The sequence below is a fragment of the Lichenostomus cassidix genome, chromosome Z (genome assembly GCF_008360975.1).
Source record: "Lichenostomus cassidix isolate B80296 chromosome Z, HeHo_3.0, whole genome shotgun sequence".
NCBI classification, from domain to species: Eukaryota; Metazoa; Chordata; class Aves; order Passeriformes; family Meliphagidae; genus Lichenostomus; species Lichenostomus cassidix.
This window is the reverse complement of record NC_139511.1, coordinates 19,634,377-19,659,967: the sequence shown is the minus strand read 5'-3', so window position 1 is coordinate 19,659,967 and position 25,591 is coordinate 19,634,377.

Here is a 25,591-nt window from a genome sequence, read left to right as displayed (position 1 = left end):
AGGACTTATATTAAAGCTACTAATTTTACAAAGGAGTTTTGTTCATTCCCCAGTCTTGAACAGTGCCTTTTATATGTTTTCTTATATTTCATAAATTTTCAGAGCAAATATTTTCCATATTAGAATCAAGGAATGTGTCACCAATCATCCTAGTCCATATAATGGAAAAAGATTACAGAAATTACCTGGATTATATTCCCATTCCTTTCCAGAATCTGATCTCCTTGGTACAGAAAGCCTTTGCTTTTTACACAATTATGACTGTTTCCAACAGAGTACACATCGTAGAAGTAAAATCCTATTAAAATGATCCCATCAGTCCATTTTCTAGGTTTGGGGCTTTTTAGAGCATTTTATAGTTTTTAAAAAGAAAATTATTTCTTCATTCATAGCTTTTTTTTTCTCAAAATATATCTCTCAGGTCTTTAAATTGCTAGAAAGAAAGTAGCAAGTGTACTACAATTGCCAGTCAGCCAAGTGTCACAGATAGATTCTAATTTTTTGGAGCTAAGACTGCTTGTCTTAGTAAATTTGCTCTTCAAGTCACCTGACATGCTACAGATAAAGCAGAGAAAAAATCCAGCTGTACTGTCCTTACAGCAAATAAAATAACTTCTGTGATATATCTTTTTAGTAAACTCATAGCGTTTGTCCGGATCTAGAACAAGATGTGTACGACTTCCCTTAATGAGGAAAGCCTTGACATGTCATCATAGCCAGATCAAAGGATAATCTTTGCAGCAGTGACAAGGTGAAGCTCTTATACTGATGCTCACCCACAGCTGCAGGAAAACTGCTCCTTGGCTCTCCAACACACCCACAAGTAGGAATGGTGGATTAGCAGCACTTGAACCAAGTATCTGAAAACTACAGCAGCTACTGCCAGGCCAAAGATGATTTTGATATAATGCCAAATATTTTGGAAGGTGAGATGAAATAAGTTCAGCACAGTCTTAAACTTTTACTTTTTCTGTTGTTTTTTGTTTGTCTTTTGGTTTTGTTTTTGCTTTAGTTTTCTGCCTTTGTCTTAGCACACACATTTCTAATACTTCCAACACTCCAAAGACTTTTTTAGTTTATATTGTATAAAAGGGAATTTGTACATACAGTTTCGTAGAGAGGAGGTGTAAAATTTTTTCCAAACTACTTCCAAGAGTTTTTCTGCTTACTTGTACACATATTTTCAAAGTATTATGTCAGAAAAAATATTAACCTGATTCAGCAGTAATGTGTTTAGTTAATATTTCTGCTTTCCTTATTTAGTCGGTGGATAAGTATGTTCAGGGAAAATTTTCTGTTTGTCCTTCAGGGGCTTGGTCTGTTTATTTATATTTTGTTACGATTACTTGTATGTTGAAATTTTACCAGTCTTGTAGCGGAGATAGAATTTATGGAAGTTTCCCTAATTGTTGCCTGAAATACTTCCAAAGGGATATAAAAATGTCCAAGAGACCTTCACTGAAAGAGAGAAAATTAATCATAAATTCTGAAATGTAGCATCTTAACAATTTTCAGCCACAATTTTGGGGAAAGAACAAAGTTCATTATAGTATGCTAGTCAGGGTAAAAAAAAACCAGTCTGGCAGTAGGTCACGTAGCAAAGACTTAATTCTACTTTTTTTATACTTAAGTTTCCACCCTCTTTCTCTAAGAATCTGCAATAAAATAAGCCATAGACTCACACCATAAGCAAAAAGTGCAATATCCCTTTAGGCAGAAAATATGATCAGGAACTCTTTGAGGAAAATGTGGTGAATCTCATATCTTGTATTTTCTGGCAATACATATTTTTCCCCAACATATAAAATATTTTCTTTTATGTTATTGTGTGAAATTGGTATGTAAATTACTCATTTGTTTCTTAAATGTTTTAATTTTTTTCAAGCCTTTTGTAGTACCACCTCCAATACAAGGGTTTTAATGGTATTATGTGTGTCATGGAAAAAATATAGAGATGAATTATTTGCTGTGAACTCATTTTACAACAAAATTCAATAAATAAATTGAACCTCAAAACTATTTTTCATACTGAGTTTCTTTGAAAGTGTTTCAGAAACCAATATTTGATTAAAAAAATGACTTTTTTCTTCTCTTACTTAATTGAATAACATTTCTTTCACACATATTTCAGTATTTTATATTCAGTTGAGTAGTCTTACTTATAACTCCATTTTGAAAGGTTTTTTATAAGAAGTAGGGGTCTATGTACACAGCATATATCTCCAGGTGTCTAAATTCATGCTTCTTGATTCCTACAAATTATTTTCAAATCCATTATTTCACCCCTGCAAAGAGCAGTAAGATATAGAGCAGTAAAATCAAGGACATTGTGCTCCAACAATTCCACAGAAAACTAACAACTATGTAGAAAAAAACATTTGAAACTCAAGCCTTTTATTAAATACCCAAATGTGTAGGGAACTGTTAAAAAGAACTTATGTGGTCTTAACCAGAATTTAGTATTAGTTATTAAAAAAATATCTTACCTTAAAAGGGTTTGTCAGTACTTAAATTTTGCAACATCTTCAACTTCTATTACAGAAACTACCTACCATTGTTTCTTATTAATTCAGGGGACTCTCTAGCATACAGACTTTCAAGACTGAAAATCAGATGCATAAATTCCTAGCAAGTGAACTGTCCAAAGAGAAAATAGAAATTACCTTACATAGAAACACTGTGCAACATTTAATTATATAATACTATCCTTTAAGAGAGAAACACCATTTGCAATCATTTACTACAAGGGATATGTTACTACAGGTTACATTTTATGGTAATTTGTTTAGTTAAAATTGACACGTTGTGAAAGGTTACATCATCATGTTGAAGACAAGAAAGGACAGTGAGATTCATAACATCAGTCATTAAAAAGAGGAAAAACACACTGTGGACTCGAGAAATCAGTGAAAGTTTGGAAAGCTTTGCACATGACGAAACATTTATTCTAAATAGTGAAGTAGCAGATGGGAAAATTATTTTTCCTAATGTATCAGATGTGTGATGGGATTATTACTAACTGAAAAAAGTAGTGTAGGCTTCATAGAGTTAGTAGAAGAAAGAGATGAGTATAGCAAGTTAAATGATGATAATGTGGGTGATTTCAGTAATCAAATTTAGTCTAAGGTGCAAATCTGGTTAAGGAGATTAAACACAAAAAATAGACTTTTGTATATTATCAGGATGTCTTACTATAAAAAACAAGAAGCCAGAAAAATTAAATCCCTGAACTAACACTCACTAGCCAGAATATATCTGATAGAAATGAGGATAAATGATCAAATTTTTTATTAACCTTGGGAAACAAAATAGAAGGAAATCGGAAAATGCCATTAAAAAACCTAGAATCTGTAGCCCCATCTATTGGCAGACCTGAAAACTTTTCTTATAAAGATGCAATATCCACATACAGCTAAAAGAAAATAAAAGATAAACCTAATACTTGGCCATTGGTGAATGCCTAACCATACTGGTAGCATTCACCCCTCACTGCCTCGTTGGAGGCTTCATGGGGAATTGAAGAGAACAACTTCATCTCTGCAGCTGAAGAGAACAAATGGTGCTGGTGTTGAATTCAGACTAAACAGACTTGCATGGAGCAGGAGAAAGTTAAGCCACACACTCACAGTAGCTAACCTCCTAACAGGGAAGACAGACAAAAGGACCAGGATCAGGAACCAGCAGGGAAGTTCTAATTATTTGGAAAGGAATTGAAATTAATTCACAGTGTTTGGCCTAGTGAGGGTAGTGTACCCTTCTTTATTTCCCCTAGCCAGATGTTTCTCTGTCCTGGCAAGATGAGAGCAAGTATCTAATTTTAAAAAAATCAGAATTTAAATTGGGTTCCACAGGTAATAAAACACGGTGAAAAAAAAAAAGACAGAATAGACTAAGATTCTGCTTATGTAGCATTCAGTCTTTATTCTGTGTGCTGCTTTTGACAGTCCTGTTAAGCATCTCTCAAATCATGTTACCTTTTGAGGTTTGTTCAGTACCTTTTTTAATCAAATCAACTGCATTAAGACAAAGTCTCTTTGGAGGTGTTGGCATTCTGATGGGTTGGTTTGACCTGCTGTCAAACTTCTGCTTCTTCTTTTTTGAAGACAATGAATTTGATTTCAAAATATGATGGAATACAAAACAAAACACAAAACTCCAAACAAGAAAGCCTCTCTCTTGCCGGAGAGCTAAGAGCCAGGATACTTGTGTACAAGTCTCTGGTCCAATTAATATTAAAGTCCTATATAAAAAATGGAATAGTACCCATAATAGAACAATGGCAATAAAATAGACTGAGTAACTCAGCCCAAAATACAATTTATTCTTATGATTACAGTCCTCTTCTTACATGGTGTAAATATAGGTCTGTCTGCACTGAGCAGCTGTCTAAACCCAAAGGAAAATCCTTCTCCTTGAGCATCTTTCTGACAAATGCCAAAACTTGGCTGGTCATTCCCCTTCCCTTTTCACTTTTTTCTTCCTGGTTTTGCATTTGATAAAATTTTCTCACTAGAAATAGCGTTTTAATTAGAATAATTGAAAATTTCATTTTCATGAAGAAAGAATTCTGAAAACTATTCTTTTTTCTTTAAGTGAAATGGAGATGGATTCATGAGGGCTTGGACTGAAAAAATCTTTCCTCTATGCCCAATTTTTCAGTTCAGCCCTGAATTTCTTCACTGGTGATTCGAGGTAGCTGTCTCAGAATCATCTGAGTCACTAAACACTGCCTAGGATGGTAGGAAAGAACTATGCAGCAAGCAGGTCCTCTAGTCAGAACAACCCACTCTAGAATATATTGTGAACAGCAGCTACTTTTCATTCTCTTGTGGATATCAAAACATTTTTGCAAAACCTACAAGTAAAAGATTATTTTTTCTAATTTTTTATATCTGAGAGGACAGAGTTCACTTCAAAAACTGATTAACCTGAGTTAATAAGTCGGGAAAAAAAAAAGAAATTATAGGGGGAACGATTTCCAAAGTGCAGCAGCTTGATGTCCAAAGGATTCCTAATCATCCCAATTTACCCAATACTGCCTTTTGCTTCAGCATAAGCATTTCCATGCTCTTTTAGGATTCTCCAGCACCAAGGATCAAAAAAAAAAAAAAAAAAAAAAAAGGAATAATTTATCTCTCTAGGATGCTCTTCCAGGTAAACTTCAGAAATGTTCATTTGTCACATGAAATACAAAAGAATTTATTTTGTGACAGATACCAGATCATGTCTTAAGTGTTTATAAAGGAGGATTCTAAGACAGTATACAGAATACGGTGTCCGTTTTCAAGAGAGAAATCATAAAAGCCAGTGGCCTTATTGTTGTCTTGCTTTTCTTCTAGCATTTTAAGTGTGTCCCATTTCAGAGCCACACACACTGGCCTTGTGCTCTGTCATCCCAGAATTCTCAAAATCTTCCTTTTCAGGTTCTGAGATTCAACTGTGCTGTCAAATTAGAGATTCACAAGGACTCCACAACCATATTTCTGACTCTGTCAGTTTATTTTTTATATGTTTGTATGAAAGTTTTATGACTGAGTTGTTGATTTTTTTAAATATTAAAACTAACATCTCCCAAAAGCCATAAAGTTCTGTACAAGGGTAGCAAATCTTTTCTTCCATATTATAATATTTTTCAAATTTCTTCATTTTGTCTGCTAGGTGACTTGCTCACCACCATAGAAGACATGAACAGTATCTTTGGATACTGACCTAGATATCTTTAGGACAATGTCTCCTTTCAGGATGTATGAGAAAGACAGAAGACACATCTTTTTTCTGAGAAGTCTGCTCAGCCTGGCTCTTCCAATTTTTTTTTATTTTAAAGATATCTCACTGCTCAAGAAAGAATAAACATGTATGTGTAGTCTAATTTACTGTGCAATGTAAATGGTAATCTTTGTTAAGTTTAAGAATGTTAAGCATTCTTCCAGTAATTCTAAATACCAATATCTCCAGATTTCTCCCATGCCTTTCAAGAGGCTTTCACTTTCCACTTGGATCATCTTTCCATGTTAATATCAATACATTTTTCCACTTTGGGATTTTTAACTTTTTAACTTTTTTCCACTCATACTTTTAGACATAGAACTGTTTACAGATTAGGCCAATATGAATCTTCTCTAGAAAAAGTACACCCTGTATAAAAATTTCCTTTTCAGATGGGTAAAGAGTTGTTTATTGTGCCCTGTGCTTAAGTTTGGAAAACAACTTTAGCTGGCAATATATCACTAAACCAATAATGCTGACATTTGTACCTGTCTTCAGAAACAGCAAAAAGAGATCCACTTTGAGTGTTATCTATTGTATACAATATTCCAGTCAATTTACTCGCTCTTAAGAGAAGAACCTGCTATAACTGGTCCACTGAAAATTGAGCGGACATGAAAAATGTAAGAGCAAACTCAAGTACACAAAAGTTTCAGATTTTACTATCTCTTAATTAGCTGGAAAATCTTGTAGAAGAATAAATAATATAGGTAGTATCAACCACACTAAGATATATAAGCTCAGTAAATAAAATTATATGATTAAACCATCTCAGTAAGTGACACTTCTGTTTAAGAATTTATTACTTGAAAGTTTTAATTACTAAATAATTATTTCCAGGTCATATACATTTTGTTTTAGATATTCATCACTTTGTCACTTAAGATGTTAAATTTTTCAGTTGAAATTTTGGAAGAGGGAGTATTTTTTTCATTTTCTTTCCTCTCTCATTGATCATTCTTTCTTCTGCTTGATGTCCCATTGATTTAAATAGAATAAAGCTTGGTGAAAAAGACTGATTTGTATACCCTATGTGCAACTTTAAAAGTTACAGCCAATGCTTAATGCTTAAATTGACACAGAAAAGGGAGTGCTTTGAGAAGGCAAATCTTAGATATGTGAGTGTCTGGTCTCCTGCAACAGTGGAAACAATGCATGTATAAGACCAAAAATATTTCAGATACCCATACTATTTTGTGATTCAGCCCATAAGAAGATCTGTATGACTTGCTTCCTCAAAACATGCATCTTTATAAACCATTTGAATGTGGCAAAATATAAGCTGAACTGAAGTTTTCTTAGAGCACTTTAGTTTTTTTCTTACTACTTTTCCACTTAGGTTTTTTTTTGTTTGTTTATTAGAGAAGAAGTTAAATAACTGCTCCCTGGAAATTTGGATGAAGGCTTTAACCATGAATCATGCTTGGCTATGAGCAGGGATAATGTGTTTATGCCTGTCTGGAGAGATCATCCAGAACTTCATGGCTTAGTGTTTACTTATTTTGTTCTACAAATTTTTAAAACCAGATCATCCAGTAATTTGTGTATGCACTCATTCATTATACTCTCCAATTGCATTATTTCATGGCTGACAATTGCTTTTATTAATTATTGCTTGCATATGTTGAAATTACATGCTTTTTCCCCTCTCAGGGACATAGCAGTTTGTAGTAATAGAATGCTTACTTTAAAAAAAAAAAAGAACTCCCAAAGGAGTTGAACTAAATCAATATTGAACCAAATCTTTTCACAGAAAGGTCTGTTTCAACTTCTTGTTTCAAGAAGCCAAGATTGATATTATTAATATAACTTTGGGTCACAATTTCATAATATGTAGTCACAGTGCTCACGAGTTAGAATCCCAGAAAAAATGTATTCAGGGAATACTTCTTCACTTCTGTCAAAGTTTATGAATGTGACATAAATTATCTATATTATTATAATATTTTTTAAAAAGCATGTCATACAAATGTCACATTACAGTGGTGGCAATCTGTGAATGCAAGTCTAGTTACGACTTTAAACTGTGCACCAAGCCCCTTCTTTGTTCCACAACTCATCCAAGATACTCCTCCTCTCCAAGAAAACACTCTAAATTTAACTCAGAGTCTAACCAAATCCTCACTAACATGCTGAGGCTGCTTTCGTAGCCCTCAGACTCAGTAATGAGTGAATTGTTTTTCCAGAAAGTAGTTACATGGAAAATCCTCCACATCCAATGTGCCAAAGTTGCTAGGACTGTTAAGAAATCCACTCGCAAATACACAAAAAAGCAGTTCCTAATTAAGTGCTTATCAAAGAACTCCTAAGACAGTACCACAAGAGAAATAAAGGACACATCAGAATTTAATCCTTTCCAAAGTTATAACATGTCAAACCTTTTTATTTTAATAATACAATATTGAGAGACTCCAACTCATATTTACATTTTAAAAGCATATGAATTGATTCCAAATCTGGAGTGAATGTCAAAATAAATAAAGAATATTAAAATGTTGGATAAATAATCCAAGGCAGAATCTCTTCTGCTGCAGCTAAATATCACCACTACAATCATAATAAAGAGCTGATGGCCAGATACATTAATAGTCCGAATTTTTTATAGATTTTCTGAATAAAAAAAGGTGTGCTTGGCTAGGTGACTGACACCAAGAGAATAGATTTTTTAAAAATTTATTTTCAGTATACATTTATCTTCTATACTTTTGTGCTGGATTGACTTTGGCTGAATGCCTGGTGCCCACCAAATGTGCCCTAAACCTCCTCTCCTAAGTGGACAGGTGAGAGAAAATATAACAAAATGCTCAAGGGCTGAGATAAAGACAGAAGGAAATCACTCACCAGTTAATGTCAAGGGCAACACAGACCCAACTTGTGGAAATTAATTTAATTTATTACCAATCAGATCAGAACAGGATAATGAGAAAACAAATCTTTAAAACACTTTCTGTCAACCCCTCCCTCCTTCCTGGGCTCAACTTTATTCCAGATTTTCTACTTCCTCCTCCCAGTGGCAAGGAGGGATGGGGAATGGGGGCTGCAGTCACTTCATCACACATTGTCTCTGCGTCTCTCACCTCCTCACTTGTAGGACTCCTCTGGCTCCTCCCCTGCTCCAGCACTGGGTTTCTCCCATGGGAGACAGTCCTCCATGGACTTCTCCAATGTGAGTGCTTCCCATGGGCTGCAGTTCTTCACAAACTGCTCCTGCTTGTGTCCCTTCCACGCCGTACAGTGTGGGGTCCTCCACAGGCTGCAAGTGTGTCTCTGCTCTGCCATGAATCTCCATGGTCTTTTCCATGGACTGCACTGGAGTATCTGCTCTGGTGCCTGGAGTACCTTCTCACCCTCTGTCTTCATTGACCTTGGTGTCTGCAGGGTTGCTTGTCTCACATGTGTTCATTTCTCACTGGCTGAGAGAAATCCTGTGCAGTAGTTTTTCCCACTTCTTATTTGATCCCAGAGGTGCTGCCACCATCAGTGATGGGCCAGCAGTGGGTCTGTCTTGGAGAGCTGTCACTGGCTCCATCAGACATGGGGGAAGCTTCCAGCATCTTTCCACAGAAGTCAACCCTATAGATTCCCACTATCAAAACCTTGCCATGCAAAATCATTCAGTCCTGTATGATTCTTCATGTTCTGATAAGGAAGAAACCTCTACAAGAGTGGCTGAATACTCCTCCAGTACACTCCAGATCAGTACATTCTAAGTCAGTACAACAAAAGGGACAACAGCTCTTGGCCCTGCTGTCAAGGGGTGACAGTGGTTGGATGCCAGGAATGAACAAAAGCTTCTCACTCACTTGCTTCCCTCTGGACAGAGGAGAAAAAAGTTAATGAAGCGTTCATGAGTTGAGATGAGGACTGGGAGAGATCGCTCACCAAATGCCATCAAGGGGCAAATGGGTTCAGCTTAGAGATGGGACTTTATTAATAACAAAATCAGAGCAAAATAATGAGAAGCAAAATAAACCCTTAAAAATGCCTTCCCCCAACCTTTCCCTCCTTCAAGCTCTACCTCCTGCCCCAGTGGCACAAGGAGACAGGGAATGGGAGGTTATGGTCAGTTCATCATCTGAGGTTTCTCCCTCTGCTCAGGGGGAGGAGTCATTCCCCTGCTGCACCATGGGGTCCCTCACATGGGAGACAGCTCTACATGAACTTCTCCAACGTGAGCCCATCTCATGAGCAGCATCCTCCTGAGAACTTCTGCAGTGTGAGTGAGTCCCACGGGCAACAGTGGGATGCTAAACTTCTGTAGCATGGGTCACTCCTTCCAGGGTGCAGTCCTCCAAGGCCAGGCTGCTCCAGCATAGAGTAGGGCTCCTCTCTCCACCGAGTCTCCCACAGGACCACAGCCTCCTCCAGGCATCCACCTGCTCTGGTGTGGGCTCCTCTCTCCACAGGCTGCACGAGGATCTCTGCATCCTTGTTACTTCCCTGGCTGCAGGAGCACAGCTGCTTCACCATGGTCTGCACCACAGGCTGCAGGGGAATGTCTGCTCCAGTGCCTGGAGCACCTCCTGCCCCTCCTTCTGCACTGGCTGTGATGTCTGCAGAGTTCTTCTCACATCTCACTCCACTCTTCTCTAGCTGAAATTAAAACTGCACAACAACTTTTATTTTGATTTCTTAAATATGCTATCACAGAGGTTTTACCACCATTTCTAATTGGCCCAGCCTTGGCCAGTGGCATGTGCATCATTGGAGCCACAAGGGATTTTCTCTGCTGGACATGGTGGAAGCTTCTAGCAGCTTCTTGCAGAAGCTTCTCTGTGATGCCCTGCTACCAGAAGCCAGGCCATGCAAACCATATATATAAAGAATACTTAACAAATGCTCTCCTGCCCTTTTTGGAACTGCAGACATAAATGAATACTGGAATCTTAAATGAACAAATTTTGAAATATTTCTTATTCCTTGCCTACTGGACTTAGAATTCTTTCATAGAATAGCTAGAATCTACTACATAAGAAGCTTCTATAAAAGATCAAAACTGAGATGCAGGAAAAGTAACATTAAAAGATATTTACTTTTACATGTACATTTTCCAGTATATTCTTCTATGTCCAGTCCTTACTTCAGACTCCATTATTTCACTTGATGCATTGTTTATATACACAGAATTCCTCCCCAGGCATGATTCTTTCATCTTTCATATCTGGGCTTGTGTAATCATCAGCAACAGGTGTCAACACATTTATAGCAATTAATATTACTGAGATTAAATGAAGAAACAGACATAATTGAAACCCACACTGTTGGATCCATTGTGGCTATATCTGCTTTTTGAAGAAGTGCTGTGAAAAAAGAGTTGTGCTGTCTCAGTCTGTGAGAAAGAAGCATGACCACTTTGCCCAGATCTCTGTGCCTGGTTCTCCCATGACACATAGCTTTTTTGTAGGGACATCTGTCACAGTTTAAACCAGGCCAGCAAACAAGTCCCACACAGCTGCTCACTCATTCCCCCCCAGTGGGATGGGAAGAGAAACAAAAGGGTAAAAGTGAGAAAAGTTGTGTGTTGTCATATAAGCAATGCTCGGCAGCAACAAAAACATCCCTGAGTTATCAACACTATTTCCAGTGCAAGTCCAGAACACAGAGCCCTACAAGCTGCTGTGTAGAAAGTCAACTCTATCCCAGCTAAAACCAGCACTGCATCCTAGTATCCTTTTTGTATAAATGGATAGTAACTTTTAAGATCCTGTCAAAAGCCCAAAGTCTATGACATTTTTGAAGCCAGATCATAATCAGCAGATTTATAAACTGATTAACACAGATGAGTTCTGTTGGATGTTTTCCTTTTGCTATTTGTTTTGACTCTTCTGTTCCAGTGCAGGTTGAGCTATTCCAAGACAAGGGGTAGGATTTTCCCTCCACCCCTTGGGCAGCCAGGTCCAGGTGTACTGGATACCACTCCACAGGAAAGCAAAGAATGGCCTGCACTCAGCTGCCAAAGGAATTTGGAAAAACACACAGACAGTATCAGCTGTAACACACAACTTGTCAGAGTTCCTGTTAAAGGTCTGGCATGTGTGGTACAACAGCACTTAGCCATGGCATGACTTCAGTGAGGCCACAATATTCCACCATTAACCTCAACTTCCAGCAGAATTTTTCACTGGCCATATGGGACTACTCAAGGGTAGGCAAGTCCTGCTGATCATTTTGACTCTCCAGCTGATGAGTCAAGTAACAATAAGAATCAGAAAGTCTAGGATGGTGTGATGTTGCCACTGGTGCACCATTGTGGGGGCAATTAGCACCTGCTGTTCTTTAATTCACTGCATGCCCTCAGAAAGATTTTCCAAGAAGTCAGGTAAGACAGACAGCTGTTCAATCTTCTCTGTATTTTTTGGTGGCTATACCAAAAGCTCATTGATAACTTGGATCCTTTAAGGACCCTTTCCTGAAGTAGTCCATGCCAAGCATCCATGGGATTATATCTGTGTACACTCTGCACCTGTGCCTAACAAAGCCTTTTATTTCTGCATCTCACAAGCACAGAACCCACACAATTTCTTATTCTCACTCATGCCTTTCCTCTTCCGGCTCAAAGACAGAAACCCTTCATTCCTGTTCATAGTCACTGTCTGACCCCTGCACTGCCACACCAGAGGTCCCTTCACCAGAATCAATGGAGGAAACCTCAGTGATTTTTTTCTGCATCTGGGTTATCAGTGATTGGTTTTTTATACCTCAACATCAAAATTAAACTGACAGTTTTCTTGGGTAGCCCCTTCTTAGCAGATGTCTTTCCCCTGAATTTTTGTACATGGGATTCAAGGTTGAAAGTGTGTGTACCATCCTACTTCCTCATGTTCTCCAGCTGGTCCTAATGGAAGAACCAGAGAGTACCATGGAGCATGTGTCTGGGACTCACTTTCCTGCTCACCAGGGCTCCATAGGGCAACCCTGACAGCCAAGATGCTGTCCCAGGGGAAAAGAAAGGAGAGAGCATTTCTTCAAGGTTTCAGAGCCAGGAAGATGCCCATTCCATAGATAGTGCATCCAAATCTGGGCAATATACATTCTTAAATTTTTGGTAGCTGGTGCCTTTTGGACCATCTTCCTCCACATGGTCTGTGCTCACAGGCTGTCAGATGGATGTTTGGAGACCTTGTTTTCATCTAGGTCGTTGCAGAAGACTTTCAGTATCACTAATTTTTTCAGCCACTGGATTTTTTTTCAGGGGTAGTCCTCTTCTCTTGGCAATTCACAAGGTTTTCCTTGAAAGTATACCTGGCCTTCATGTTTGACAGGAGCAGTCTCCAGACGCTGCCAAATTGCCAAATGGTTGCCCCTTTTTTATTTTCTCTGTGAATTCCACAGTGCCCGGAAAGGACAAAAATTATATGGATACATCAACCTCCATGTCCACTGTTTCTTTCTTACTGCTTGTATGACTACTGTAGTTCAGGTTTGGAGGTTTGGGTCCCTGTCTCAACTGATGTGTTCTTAGTGGTAGTTTGGATCACTGTCTCAGTCAAGGTATCTTCAAGGGTGGGCTGGTTCTCCATCTTGACCACCCTCTACAGTAATACTGAACCATGGCTCCACAGGCATGGGCCAAGCCTCAAAATGGTGCTAGAAGCTGCTAGGTTTTATTGGGGTAGGGAAAATACCCTTCTACCAGGAAGTGTATAAATTCACAGTTTGCTTGCTTGTTCAGCTATCAAATCCCTGTCAATGCAAGCTGATAACTGCCTGAAACACCCACCCAAATACTTCCACACACCCTGCCACACAGGAACCAGCTTCCTAATGGCATGTTTTACTTTCATCTCTCCCCAAAACTGTGCCCTCTTACACCAGGATGACACGGGACTTGGAAACCTGACAATAAGTTGACAGTGTTAATAGTATTAAACAACTCACCCAAAAGTGACCAAGAGCCCCAGGAGCCTGAGCATTAAAAATACATTTGTCAGTCCTGTATTAGGAGCACATATCCTTATGTGCTTTCATCCTGCCCACAACAAATCTGCCCCAGCACAGTTAGGCATCAATGCCAGGGCAAAGCATGCAGCCATTGTTTCTATTAGCATGTTTCCAAGCTCAGCACAATAAAAAGCTGAGTAGTGCAGTAATTAAACTCTGTGACCCTCACACAAGCCTGCCAGTTAATAGCTATTACACTTACAAATTCAAAACTGCAGTTTTCTCTAGCCTCACACTGAGTGCCAGGAAAAGACTGTGGTGGGTTGACCTTGGCAGGCTACCAGGTGTCCACCAAGACAATCTCTAACTCCCCCTCCAAAGCAGGACACAGGGGAGAAAATAAGACAAAAACCACATGGATCAAAATGAGGGCAGTTTAATGAGAAAAAGCAAAGGCTGTGCATGGAAACAACGCAAAGCAACAAGGTTTATTCCCTATTTCCCATGAGGTGGTGATGTCCAGCCTGGAAAACAGGACTCCAATACTTGTAGCAGTTGCTTCTGAAGGCAGTCACCTCAATAAGGAATGTCTCACTCTGCCCTTGTCTCTCCTTGTCTCTTCTTTCTGACCTCCACACCGTATGCCATGGAACATCCCTCTGGTGTACTCCAAGTCTCTTTCCCACACCCAGCCTCCTGGCCTTTGTTTCAACAGGCAGAACTGATGCTGTGCAAGCACAGCTCAGAAGTTGCCAAAACACTTGGTGTCCTTCACAGCATTCTCGCTGCAAATACAAATGGCAGTTCTATAAGGTCTGCTAAGGGGAAAGTCAACTCCACCAAGCAAGATCCAGTAAACTTTTAAAATTTAGGGCTCCGGTGAGTTGATAGGTTTTCAGATCAAGTTCACATCCTGATCTGCTTATACACAAACACTTCCTTTTTTTTTTTTTTTATATTTAGTCTTTTTTACCAAAACCGCATCTATGCCAGTGATGAGAGATGTTTTTACAATACAATTTAAAGTAACCTTAATAGCAACACAGTGGCAACTACTGCCACCTGTTCCCTCATATCTTTATAATAGCTAATTAAATTTATCACCAACATGAATTTTACAACAGCATTGCATATCTTGCCTGCTTTTCCAATTAGTTTCATATACTTATTTTCACATCAGGGAAATTACTAGTCAACTAGAATGAGGCTTTAGACATTTTTCATTCTTGTTTTATGTTGAATCGTGGCTCCCTGTCCATGCAAAAAGTTTAAGATTTCCAAGTTGTCATCCGTAATTTTCTGCTTTTCTTTCCACACTGACAAGTATCAGTCATGTTTTAATGTAATTTTATTGATTTTTATATGTAACTAATTGTTGTGTAATATCAAATGTGTTTTCTGTTGTGTACGTGTATATCACTCATTCTTTGCCCACCCTCATTTTCACCAACAGTCAACTCTCAGTTTGGCAAATCAATAATATTTCTGTGTTGCTATGATTGTCAATATACTATTGCATACGGTAAGTTCTTGCTAGAGAGCATACAGAAACCCTTAGAATTTTAATAATGTTTTCCTATTGCTACAGGAAATATACGTCACGCTTTTTCTTAAGATAAACTTTCTTGTAACAGTAAAGTTCCCTTAAATTGGTAAAGAGAAACAATAATTAATCCATGTTCTAGTTAACAGAATATTTTAAACAAAGCACTTGACATGGCTGCTACTCACTTGAATGCACACATATTTGATATCCTTTGATGCTAAATTTATCAACACAATTAAATATAAGTTTCTAACATGACTGGTTGCTACTGTCTGTCGTCATTCTATCCAAATAGAGATATGAGCAGATATCTGATATACAAGATATAAAATCAGCTTTTAAAATTGTCAGTTGAAGCATATTTATTCTCAATGATAAGAACCCCTGATGCCTCTTGGTAACTTACTGAAACTCCAAGCATTAGAGAGAAACAAGAAGATATCGTAAATTTCCTGGCCACATTAGCTTTGTGGGTTTGCAGCAACCTACACCACTGGAGGTTTACACTTGTGTGTAGGCAGATATACTCCTCTGTGTACACGTACAAACACACATCTGCATAGACCACGTGTTGTTGATTTAACTCCTCTGTTATTAGAAGTCTCTTCCTCCCTCCACCTCTGAGGATGCCAATTCTCATGCAGTAATGAATTCCAATGTTCTACAAAACCAAATTCTTACTATGACTCAAGCTGTGCCATAATTTTTTTCCATATTTGATGCTTTGTTCTTTTTGCTGACAAAAATAGCTGTGACAAAATCAGATGTGTTTTTTACTTCCACTTCACCCTCAAATAAATTTTTTTAAATGTCTCATAATATGTGTCATTAAGGGTGTGTACTGTAACAAATGCAGACTTCTCAGATACCTCAAGAGAGTTGGATGTGAGGAGACAAACAAAAATGTTATCAAGTAAATTTTTGTGAGTGTACTAAGCCAAAATCTCAAGGCATTTTTTCTGATCACATATTGACCATTGACACTTAGTGATCTTATTAGTATGATTGAAGTAAAGGAATAGACAACAAAATAGTTTCAATTACCATAACTCATATTTACTTTTTGGCAATAATACACAATTAAAAGGAATAAAAGCACTGAAACTGAAATTGTCATTTCTCCAAAGCCGCTGGTTTGCGTATATTTTAATAATGTAGGGGAAACAAAGTCTTCAGGTAGATCTCGGTTAGTCAACTCAAAGCCTTGTCAATTCAAAATGCTATCTGTAAGAGATAGGAACTGTTTGATTCTTAGGGACATTCAATACAGAAAGTCAGTAGCAGCAGTATTAATAATTGTAATCATAATGTTAGAATCAATTTAGAAGACCCTTTTAACACTGACTGGAAGAGGATGTAATTTTCAGTCTTACCATAGTCCATTATGACAAGGGTAGCACTGAGGTAAATCAGGAAGGTCTGCTCTTTTGTGCCTCCTGGAGAAAAAAAAAAAAGAAGGAAAAGAAAAAAAAGAAAGAAAGAAACCACACAAAGCTGCCAAACATCCAAACAAACACAAAAAAGCAAACCAAACCCTTGCCCCCCCAAATAAACCTAACACCCCCAACCCCCCCCAAAACAAACAAACAAACAAACAAACAGAAACAAAAACCAAACTCCAGTCTGTTTTATTTCAAAGTTTGAAATAATTAAAGACTACAGATTTTCTCTATAAGTGCAACAAGTGTTGAAGTAGTCTGCAGTTGTGATTTTCACAGGAAGTAGTATATCAGAGAGCAGCTGAGGGAGGTTTAGGATAGATGCTAGCAGTATTATAACATTTTTTAAAACATGCTGCTGAATGTCAGTAGTGTAGCAGGGCTGAAACTTACACTTCAGCTCTGTCACATTCATGTACTAACTTCTCGTAATTGCTTCTTGCAAGTAATAACTTGCTGGTTTTAAATCTGAAGGCTGACAAAATCAATGGTTAATCAAATTGTTAAGATAAATGACACTTCCATTTACTCCTGATATATACTTAACAGATCCTTCATTTTAATACATTGCCTCAAAGGTTCAATTACTACAATATGTTTCAATTTAGACAGTATCATTCTTATTACAAAGTCCATGTACTCTAAGATGCTGATTTCCAGTATGATTTGTCTTTCACACTCCAATTACTGCCCTGGTTAAATAAATAAACAAAAAATAAAGCAAATAAATAATAATGAATGTAAAAGGTAAAAAAAGGGAGAAGATTTCTTGACAAGATAAATGTGGCACAGATATAGGTAACTTCCCTCCATTTCCACTATTGAAATACAACCTAATGTTCATCTAATGTATTCTAGACAGCACACTGGTCCTCTTAAGGTAAACTGATTTCTCTTAATATGGAGGCAGTAAGACAAGAAGAAAATAATAGAAAATTATAAAATACAGTAGTGGCCTGATTCTGTCAAAAAATTAATTAAAAATAAATGAATATAATAAAATACTACATTTCCTTCCAAACGTAATTTTGGGATAATTGCAAAATTCGTGATGCCTATATTGATAAATGCAACTGTTTGTTCTGATAAACACAAACTAACTGTAGACATCTTCTCCTTAATAAGCAGAATTACATACTTTTTTGAAAACATTGTCATCTTTTTTCATTTATTTTTTCTTTAATAAGTATCTGAGATATGAATAATTGTTAGATTACACACTGCTGAAGCAGGCAGTATTTCCATGAGGACAGAGAGTGTCCTGTTTAACGCATATTAATTTCCTCCCTGCAATATTCCTTATTGGTAACTTGAACAGCAAATCTCAGTTTAATCTTCAAGCTGCTGAAGGTTTTCTTTTTAGACTTTCCTTTGCACTTCTTCATAAATGTAAGTGCCTAAGGGACAAGGCAAAGCAACATTTTATAGCTAGAGGGAAGGATAGATCCTTCTGCTATTTATTCAGTAGCAGAAACAAACTGAAAAATAATGGACAGTGGTTTTAAGCTTAATAGTGATTATTGTTGTACTTAAAATAATACTGTAGGTTATTGAGCCATACACTCAATATTTTCATCGATTGAGAGTTTGAGTCAGCCCTACAATTGAAAATTACTCTCTGAGTAAAACCACCCTTTATGATTATTTTGAGTTAAGTAAAAGACACAAAATCATCACAAAGTTTAAAAGAGAAGCTTGGTGAAAAATTACTATTTACATCTGTCCAATGGGTTCTAGGCAGCATAGTGTGTTGATTCATATAAACAGTTTTCTTTCTAAAAAATCCCAAAGAAAACCCTCCAAAACCACCCCAACCAGACAAACCAAAACCAACAACCATAACAAAACCCACAAAAAAGCCCAAACAAGCAAACAAAAAAAGCCAAACCCCCACAAGACCCATGGAAATTCTCTACAGGCTCCAGATAAGACCTTTCCATTATTACCCATGATAAGCAGTGTGTAATTTTTGTAAGGGTTCTCATTTGAACCTCATATGTGACTTAAGTTAGTACTCAGTTTGACTAAGCAACCCTCTAGTGATTCAGCCTGTGTTACTCCTTCACCACATTCTGCTCCTTATTAGACAGTCTGTTGCTATTCAGACTGAGTAAGGGCAGTGTGTTTTTGGGGGAGTGCTCTTCAGTTTTATGGATGGGTCTTTATATATACTCTCTTTTAACATTAATTAACAGCTAAAGTGGCTGAAAAGAAACCTTATAATAAAGCAAATAATGTAAACCTTATAATATAGTAAATAACATTTTACTTTAAAATAATTTTACTTTAAATTTGTACATATGGAGTTTTACAATGAAAGAAGTTGATTTTTGAGTAGTTGATTTATTTTTCACAAAGAATAAATTACAAGTGTTTTTCAATAATTCACTAGCAGCATGTTGCTCTTTGAAGTTTGTAGTTTTGAGATTGTACTTTATATTGTTCATAATAAAGGAATAATAGACAAAGTTCATCTGACTCATAATACTGATAACTTTACCATGTAGTATCCATAGATAATAGTATGATAAGATCACAAAAATGCTCCTTGATTCTTTTGGATGTCACCTAGCCTGAAATCCCACCTGAAGAAGACTAACAGCCAACAAGAGGTCAAAAAAGCCATGGTTCTGTCAAGATGAGTATTCATAACTTTCGATGACGTTCTAGCACTGTCCTGTCCCTTCTAGGGTGTTGCCCATAAATTTCCATGTGCAGTTGGGTGCTCACCAGTCACATAATAGCTGAGTTATTAATGACCTTTTAAGCCTAGTGGCAGCTACATGTCAGCCTAACAACAGTCCATTCCTCCAGCCACTATCTTCTCAATGAGAGACCTGTGAAAGACAGTGTCAAAAGCTTGACTAAAAGTATGGTATCTACTGTCCTCCTGCCTATGTAAGCAGTCACAGAACACAACCAGGCTGGTCAAACACAGTCCTTTATAAAGCCTTGGTGACTTTTCATGATTACACTCTTGTCTTTTGTGTGTCTGAAAAAAATTACTAGGCTGTGTACACTATAATCCCCTTTCGGTTTGAGAAGCTCACAGCTTCCAGGTGATTTATCCCTGCTTTGCTTGCTTGTCATTGCCTTAAGTAAGTGTATTCAAAGTTATTTTTCAAAAGGGAAGGCTCAGGACAATGGCATTTTTAAAGCTGATTACAGAGGATATTCAATCAGACGATGTATAACGGAAAGGAAGATTATTTGCAGACAGAAAAAATTAGAATTTCTAGTACACAGAGACTGATCGCTCATAAATTATCTTTAAGGATTTTTTCCTATAAATTAAAAACACTGAAATTTTGCCAACTGAGAAAAAATGCTTGTCAGTGCCAATACTGACCTCTATGTGAATCTTAATTACTCACCAGGTAACAAGGTTTTGAAAATGAATCTCTGACTACCTTATAGGAATTTAATCTGTTAGCACTGCCACAAAGTGGCTCAGCCATTGGTTTTCAACATGTAGCTCCACAGAGTAGGAAAAAGTTTTGGGAACTTCACATGTATGCCAGAGGATATTTTTCCCTTCTGATGAGGTACAGCTGGCTCAACTATACAGGCATGAGAAACAGTGGTGCTAAAAACGGCCGTAAAGCAACCACTGAAGTGACCCTAGACTGATTTCTGGAGTCTTCCAGCAGAGGAATGTGCATGCTCCATGGTGTTGAGAGACAGTGTTAAACTCATTCCACAGGGATGGTGCTTGGCATTCACACCTGAATCTATATATGTAGTAACCCCTTGAACTTTTTGTTTTGAGGGCTTCCCCATGTCTGACAGATGAGGACTGAAACCATCACTTTAATCAATGGACACTGAAATTACAACAACTGAATCTTGTTGCTGTATTGACAAGTAGTAATGTTTCCATCTCCACTATCTACTGTTTTGTGTTCCTTTTCTTCTTTTCTTTTACTTATGTATTTTGTTAAGTGGTATTTTCATACTTTTATATTGCTGTACTTCTAAACATAACAACAAAAATGACTCAATACCTCCTTTCCATTGCAACCAAATTGTTCTAAGATAAACCTGCCATATATATATATATATATATATATATATATATATATATATATATGCAAATCAGTGTAGTTTCTCTGTAACCTGCTCAAAGGCATCTGTTAACAAGAATGTCAGTTATCCCACCTCAGCAGAGGGTTGTAACACCCAGGGAAGTGGTTGAATCACCATCCTTGCAGGTATTTGAAAGGCAAGTAGAGGTGGCAGTTGGGGACTTGGTTTGGTGGTGGACTGGATAGCGTGAAGTTAGTGGAGTCAATTATCTTTTTACAGGAGCTTTTCCAATCAAAATGATTCCTTGACTCTGTGAAATTGATCAATCAATAACTGACAGATTCCAACACCAACTGATGTTGGTGAAGAAGGTGGAGGCTCCCTCTTCACAAAGTGCCACGTGGAGTGGACAAGGGGAAGTGGGTATAAGCTGAAGTGGGAGAGGTTTCATACGGACAGAAAAAAGCTTTTTTTTTTGTGTGTGTGTGTGTGAGAGCATTTATTCAATGCAAAAGACTCCTCTGGGACACAGTGAAGTCCCTACTCCTGAAGATTTTCAAGATGAAATTAAATAGGGTGGTAGGTATTTTCATATGGGTTCCTTTTCCCACAAAGGGCTGGGCTTTTTGAGATTGCTGGAAGATCTTTTGAAGTTCTCACCTGGGATGTGCTGTGATTCTATGAGCCAATATCAGAAAATAGTTCTTAGACTTCCAGGGCTCAATTCAGTGCCATTATCTCTTTTTATTTCTTTTTAATTCACAAGCAGTTAAAACCACATGTTCCACAAGCAAAACTATTAGGTAATTGTTCTGTGCTTATCAAGCAATTAGTATAGTGAGAATTAATCCTGCAGTGTGTTAAGCAACCTGAGTAACAAGACTGTTGAAAGAAAAAAATGTATTTTCTAATCTTGTAATTATTCTTTTTTAAATAAATGGTAATCTATTCTGCAAGTCATATAATGTAAATCCTTTACTGTCTGATGATGCATGCAAATGAAGGCAAACAAGTCTATCAAAACATTCCATGGTTGCCATTTCTAAATATATCAATTAAAAGAGAATTATAAGCAGTCTATGTCAAAATGTCTCCATTGTTTTGAGGAACTAAAAAGTGAGTTTCAGACTTGACTGAACTCCAACATCCTAATCAGTAGGCCTGCTTCAGTGTTGTGTCTAATTTTAAACATAACGGTGAACAGGTCAAGCTTGACATGGATATAGTAAATTTCCCTGTTTTCTGTGAACAAATGAGAAAGTTAGGCATAAGGTCAGTACAAAGAGATCTATTCTAAGGCGAGAGCAAAGTTGCAAGGAATACATCGCCATCCATATTATTTTTCTTTTGTGTATGTATGTGTAGTTCTGGTCTTCAAATTTTATTAGATGTAGGAAATATTTGATAAGGATAGGGTCCATTATAAAATAACTAGTCCAGCCTCTTTGAACTCAGGAATTGTATCTGCAATCTTGACTTGACTCCACCTTTATCTGCCACCTACTAAAACTAATTAAATATTGTTGAGTGCTCATGTCTAAAAAGAAAAATGTTATTTATCTTCATTATCTCTGTAACCTGTTAAGGAAAAATAATTGAATGCTTGTAAAAAGATAGTGAATTGCTCCACAAACCATTCATTATACGCTTGACATGTAACCTATTTTGTGAGTCATCCCTTGCCCCTTAACAGCTAGAGCTGTTGCTGGAAAAATAAGCAAGTCAGGAATGGATTAGAGTCTTATAATTTGCTTTAATAAAAATGTAATAACATTTACATAAGGTTTCAGTATTCTTACTAATAACATGGCCAGTGTTTAACTCTTGCACAATTTCTTCTGCTGCACTGATGACTTTCCTCTTACTCTCCCATCATATTAGTCCATGGCATGTTTAAACCAACCAGGGATAATTTTCTGTGAATTTTACATTGTTCTACATTTGTTCAATTATCACTTTCATATTTTACTTTTCAAGTTTCTATAACTTTGTTCAAGTCAAACTAGCACTCTTTCTGTGTTTGATGAAGCAGGAAAGGATCTCCCCAGAAAAATCTTATCCACCTCATGAATGGGTAAAAGGTTTTTCCTCTAGAGAAAAAACAGTAGAAAGAGATAATTTTCCCTCCTTGTCATTTACTGACAGCATATATGCAAATGTATAATATGGAAAAATCATTCTTGAAGTTAAAAATACTGTATTTCTCAAAGTGGTAATGATGTGGGTGTTTATAATAATAATGATTAATGGGAATCATATAACTTGTTAAATTGAATGAGGCAAAATTCTCAAATATCTTCTACATGAAACTACTTCACAGCTATTAAAAAATATTCAGTTTCAAAAAGATTGCAGAGCAAAATTGCTAAACTGTACTACTCTAGTTAGAAATAAATTTTTGAGGAGTGTAATAATGGGCAGTTTCACTGGATAATAATAGTTCTTGCTTTCCATAGATTTTTTATTTATGAGAAGAAGAAAGACGAAAATAGCCATCTCAAACAAACTCTGATTTCAATTATATGATTTTATTAACATCACTGTTATAAAATGTTATTTTGTGTACCATTATGTGTATATTATATATAACCATATTTATACCACAAATAGAATTCTTTTAGTTGCTTAAATGAATAGGTTATTCGCACTGACTAATTTTAGGATTGGGTTTAGATATTTATGAAGAAATAGATTATATGCTGACCTAGAAAAATACATGATATTCATTCCAGGCAAATTTAATAGCACATTCACTACTGCTTATGCAGTGGTGGTAGAATCCAGGATAATCATTGCTCATATTTTTCTGCACTAGTGCTTTTGCAGGATTCACATTCAGGCAAAGGTAGCTCAATAATTGTACCTTACCTTTATTTTTCATTGATAAACATTTAAAAAAACCAAAAAACAAGGTTTTTCAGAAGCTGTAATGTATCAGAAGAAATTCAGTGTATTCCCAAGAATGTTTCAGTCAACTTAATTGGGTTTTGGATTAAGTTTTATTTACTTGTCATCATGATTCAGGCACCCATCTGCCTAATGTCAAAAGACCACTTACGACTTATATGGTCCACTACTAACAAATCTTTGATCAGTGTGGCACAGGACATGGCTAGAGAGTGAAAGTGGTACTTGTTTTGCATAGAATTAGTGAACTACAACTTCCCCCTGCCATATTTAAGCAAATAAGCCACCCTACTTCTACAGTCAAATTGTTAACTTCACAAAGCATGATGCTACTGGAAAAAATGCAAGAAAGAAAATAAATAAATAAATAAATAAATGGAGAAAAATAAATATGCGCCATTTTTTATTTATTGTTTTCAGGACATACAGAATTACGCTATTAAGGATTTTTTAGAAAATTAATGGAATAAAAATTGGCACAGTATTGTCTCTTGCTGCTCTGCATCAGTCACTGCACATTTCTCTTCCATCAGCCATTTCTGTATTTGCCAATACAGATTTATTTTTTTTACTTTTTTAAGTGACAAAGGTGTTTGGTATTGATGAAAGCTGACCAAAGATGTCAGATAGCATAGGGTATCTACATTTTCACACAAATTTGTGAGCTTTTAAACTGCAAAATTGCTCTTCATCATTCCTTTTCACATAATATGATCTCAAAGCAGAATAAAGTTAAAGAAATCATATCTCCAGGCAGACAAGTCTTTATACTGTTTGTTAGTGCAAACCTCATGAGAGACCATATTATATTCTAATGGTGATGCAAATTAAGCTATTTGCATCATCATTATTACAGAGGAGATTAAATAGGTTAACAGTTACATCTACATTCTAACTGTTCCCCTGGCTTCTTTTCATTGTCTTTGAATCCCAAATATACCTTGCTGCATGAGTGTTTCACACTTTTGTGCAGTACACCTTTGACCAAAAAAGAAAGAAAAAAAGTCTCAGCTTCTCTGTACAAACAAGTGTTCTGAACAGAAAGATCTATGTCAGTGTGAATTTCCAGTCACAGATTTTACATTTCAGTGTGGTCTCATGCATGCCCGAAGCACAATAAAATCAAATTATGTCACTTCTGCTTTTTAGATATCTACTCTCAAAAAGCTGCAGGCAGGAGGTTTCTATAGCATAATGAGTACTTAACACCCATCTGTGAATGTTCTTTGTTTACCTGCCATCCCTGCAAATGCACAGCCAAAATCCAGGTCCTTCCTGGGCATCTTGAACACTCAGTACAGCTGATAACCAAAGGCCTGCTACCTAACCCAAAGTTTGCACTTCTTTTCCTCTCTGTGAACTCCCCAAGGATGTTATGAGTCTGCTGATTAGTACACAAAAAGGGAGCAAATTCAAATAAAACCAAATCAAATAAAATCAAATCAGGTCTATATTAAAAAGAATCTTGAAATGCTGCATTAATTTGTTGTTGATAAATATGCAGGTTGACACTTGCACTTTATCTTGGGCAGGAGAAATAGGAAGATGCTGATTTTTAAGGTTTTTTGCTCTACCTTCTCAATGAAACATAGGAAGAGATTGCTTGAGTATTTTCTTGGCATACATTTCATCAGTAATTTTTTTATTAGCTCCAGCTCCACATTTCTTACCAAGAAAAGCAGGGAAGAAAGCATCTTATATAAGTGCTCATCGGAAGATATTTTGAATGCTTTGACACAGGTGATATTCAACATAGAGTATGCTTTGAAATAAGAAATATTAAGTCCTCTTACTCTGCGCTCTTCTTGTGCAACGACTTTTGGAGCAGAACTTGCACTTTAAATAATGAGGGTTGTGTGCATAAATCCTGAATTTCTTTGAAATGTGCCTCTAAGGAGCCATTGGCCTTTTTGGTGTTGCTCTGCAAGTGTAAAAGACTAAAGTCAGCCTCAGGGCCTCTCTGAATAAGCAGCTTTTATTCAGCCTCTGGGATAGTGGAATGGAATAGATGTTTTACTGATATGCA